This window comes from Chiloscyllium plagiosum, chromosome 29 (genome assembly GCF_004010195.1).
Source record: "Chiloscyllium plagiosum isolate BGI_BamShark_2017 chromosome 29, ASM401019v2, whole genome shotgun sequence".
Taxonomy (NCBI): domain Eukaryota; kingdom Metazoa; phylum Chordata; class Chondrichthyes; order Orectolobiformes; family Hemiscylliidae; genus Chiloscyllium; species Chiloscyllium plagiosum.
Window position 1 is genome coordinate 48,735,895 of NC_057738.1, and position 4,336 is coordinate 48,740,230.

The following is a 4,336-nucleotide window of genomic DNA, read 5'->3' on the forward strand; positions in this document are numbered from 1 at the left end:
CTGGGCCAGATGGGATTTATCCTAGGATTCTCTGGGACGCCAGGGAGGAGATTGCCAAGCCTTTGGCTTTTATTTTCATGTTGTCATTGTCTACAGGATTAGTACCAGAAGACTAGAGGATAGCAAATGTTGTTCCCTTGTTCAAGAAGGGGAGTAGAGACAACCCTGGTAATTATAGAGCAGTGAGCCTTACTTCAGTTGTGGGTAAACTTTTGGAAAAGGTTATGAGATAGGATTTATAATCATCTCGATAGGAATAAGTTGATTAGGGATAGTCAACATGTTTTGTGAAGAGTAGGTCATGCCTCATAAACCTTACTGAGTTCTTTGCAGATGAGGGTAAAGCAGTGGTTGTGGTATACATGGATTTCAATAAGGTGTTTGATAAGGTTCCCTATGGTAGGCTACTGCACAAAATACGGAGGCATGGGATTGAGATCGATTTAGTGGTTTGGATCATAAATTGGCTTGCTGAAAGAAGACCGAGGGTGGTGGTTGATGGGAAATGTTCATCCTGGTGTTCAGTTACTAGTGGTTTACTGCAAGGATCTGTTTTGGGTCCACTGCTGTTTGTCATTTTTATAAATAACCTGGATGAGGGCGTAGAAGGATGGGTTAGTAAATTTGCGGATGACACTAAGGTCGTTATAGTTGTAGATAGTGCTGAAGGATGTTGTAGGTTACAGAATGATGTGGATAAGCCGCAAAGCTGGGCTGAGAGGTGGCAAATGGAATTTAATGCAGAAAAGTGCGAGGTGATTCACTTTGGAAGACGTAACAGGAATGCAGAGTACTGGGCGAGTGATAAGATTCTTGATAGTATAGATGAGCAGAGAGATCTCAGTGTCCATGTACATAGATCCCTCAAAATTGTCACCCAGGTTGCTAGGGCTGTTAAGAAGGCATATGGTGTATTAGCTTTTATTAGTAGAGGGATCGAGTTTCGGAACCAGGAGGTCATGCTGCAGCTGTACAAAACTCTAGTGCGGCTGCACTTGAAGTACTACGTGCAGTTCTGGTCACTGTATTATAGGAAGGATGTGGTAGCTTTGGAAAGGGTTCAGAGGAGATTTACTAGGATGTTGCCTGGTCCGGAGGGAAGGTCTTATGAGGAAAGGCTGAGGGACCTGAGGCTGTTTTCGTGAGAGTGAAGGTTGAGAGGTGACTTAATTGAGACATATAAGATAATCAGAGGGTTAGGTTGGGTGGACAGTGAGAGCCTTTTTCCTTGGATCGTGATGGCTAGCATGAGGGGACATAGCTTCAAATTGGGGGTTGATAGATATAGACAGATGTCAGAAGTGGTTTCTTCACTTAGAGAATAGTAGGGGCGTGGAACGGACTGCCTGCAGTCAACAGTTGTAGACTCACCAACTTTACGGGCACTTAAATGGTTATTGGATAGGCACATGGACGAGAATGGAATAGTGTAGGTTAGATGGGCTTCAGATTGGTTTCACAGGGCGGCACAAGATCGAGGGCCGAAGGGTCTGTACTGCACTGTCATATTCAATGTTCTACGTTCTATATTCTACTCACAACACACCGAGCATAAATAAATGGAGACTCATGGAGTCTACAAAATACACACATTAAAACTAAGTTAACAAAACTTTCAAAAACTACATCTATTGAAAACCAACAAACTAAACCAATTACAAAATGCAAAAAAAAACTTGATGGGAGACTCTTTCCCCTGCCCACAGGGGATGCTTACACTACCCGCATACACCCCCATAGCTCCTTCCAGCTTAAGCTGTACCCCAAACTCAGGTGAAGGATAAAAAAAGGTATTATGGACAAAGAAATTAAAAGTGGGCACTTCACCCATCCCCAAACCTACATTGACCTCAATTATCACTGGGAAGAAAATAAATCACTTTCTGTAACAAAATAATAAAGAAAAAGGAGAAGTACATGAGATAGAGAACAAAATAAAGGGAAAAGATAGGAGAACTATTATTATTCATGTTCTATGGACCATCTAGTCTATTTCAAAGTGTCCAGAAAGTTCTTTGCTTTTTCTGAGGAGTCAAATACATGCACAGACCCTTTGTGATTAAAACAGAGCACGGCCAGGTACCTGATGGAATATTGTATATCCAGATCCCTCAGTCTCTTTTTCACCTCATCAAAGGACTTCCTCTTGCGGATCATGGTGACCAAAGAGTCCTGAAAAACACAATCTTTGATCCTTTATAAATCAGGGCCTGTGGATCCTTTCCCAGAGACCTGGAGCTTCCATTACCTTTTGTTTGTCCCTATAGGACTGGAATTGCACTAGGACCGGGCAGGGGCACGGGTCCGAACTGGGCCTGTGCATTGTCACCTGGTGAGCTCTCTTAATCCGTACTGGAAATGTGTTGCTGGAAACGCGCAGCAGGTCAGGCAGCATCCAGGGAACAGGAGAATCGACGTTTTGGGCATAAGCCCTTCTTCAGGAATGAGGGCCTGAAGAAGGGCTTATGCCCGAAACGTCGATTCTCCTGTTCCCTGGATGCTGCCTGACCTGCTGCGCTTTTCCAGCAACACATTTCCAGCTCTGATCTCCAGCATCTGCAGACCTCACTTCCTTCTCTTAATCCGTACCTGGCCTACCTCAGCATCCCGGCCCAGAAATCGCAGCAGCCAATCATCGAGAAAACTGGCTGGCTGCTGGCCTTCCTCTCACTCCGGCACACTGATCTCTCGGATGTTCGAGGTTATTGAGCTGTTCTATGAAGGTCCGTACCTTCTTCTCCAGGGTCTGGGTACATCTCACTTGGACCATGGTCTCTGATGTCACAGTCCTCTGATTGATTTCCTCCACTCGCTGCCAGAGACTCTGCAGCTCCTGCAGCATGGCCAAGATCCTTTACAGCCTGGTGTGATTCTCTTCAATCGATGCTTCGATCATGTCCTGGAGTTTCCTGATCTCCACAGCCAGGCCTTATTGGGTAGGTGAGTCCATTTGGATTTCAGTGGAGGCCACAGCTGCAGCTGAGGGCGTGTCCGATGCTGTAGGGGAATGTCCTGCCTGTTGAGACTTATTTGATCCTTTGCCTCTAGTCATCTTCCCTGACTAAAAAAAAGTATGTAGCAAATCTATTGATATTAAACTATCAATTTTCTTCAAAATAGCTTAAAAGCATCATTTTGCCTGAGTTATGGTGCAGAGCTCAGCAAGGCAGGCCTGTTAGATGGCCGCCATATTGGATCACCTCCATTTTCATAAAGTTATTGATTGCTGACCCCAGGGACTCCTGTCCTGGTGCCAGGTGTCCAGGACTCCTTTCAGTGTCAGCACCCTAGGGTGTTTCCTCTTCAGCTGGTGGTGGAGTGTTGCACGAATGTGCTCACAGATCATGGTCCAGAGTCCAGTGTGGATGGAACATGAGCTTAGGACAAAGAACAATACAATACAGGAAGATTCTCTTCAGCCCTCTAATCCTGTGCCGGCACATTTTGCCCTTCCATATTAAAGCCGTCTTCACTGACAGGATCTGTATCCCTCTATTCCCTTCTTATTCATGACATTGTCCAGGTGTTTCTCGAATGCTGATATTGTGTCTGCTTCCACCACCTCCACTGCCAGCATGTTCCAGGCACTCATCACACTTTATGAGAAGAATTTGCCTCGCACATCTCTTTTCAACTACCCCACCCCTGCATCTTGAACTTGTGTCCCCTCCACCCAGGGAAAAAGTCTAATAATTTCCACTCTATCCATGCCATTCATAATCTTATATACTTCTGTCAGATTGTCACTCAACCTCCTGCATTCCAATGAAAACAAACTCAGTCTATCCAATCTTCTTCATAGCTAAAATCCCCCAGACCATGCAACATCCTGGTAAACCTTTTCTGTACCCTCTCCAGAGCATCCACATTTTTCTGGTAGTGTTGTGACCAGAACTGTACGACATGTTCCAGGTGTGGTCAGGCTTGTGGATCTTGGGAAGGAGGTAGAACCGGGCAGTGCGGGGTTCCCGGACTATGAGGTTGGAAGCTGTGGGTGGGAGATCTCCTGAGGTGATGAGGTTCTGTATGGTCTGGGAGATGCCCAGTTCTACCTCCTTCCCAAGATCCACAAGCCTGACCACCCTGGCTGACCCATTGTCTCAGCATGCTCCTGCCCCACTGAACTTATCTCTACCTACCTCGACACTGTCCTATCCCCCCCTAGTCCAGGAACTCCCCACATACGTTTGAGACACCACCCACGCCCTCCACCTCCTCCAAGACTTCCGTTTCCCCGGCCCCCAACGCCCCATCTTCACCATGGATATCCAATCCCTCTACACCTCCATCCGCCATGACCAGGGCCTCCAAGCCCTCCGTTTTTACCTCTCCAGAC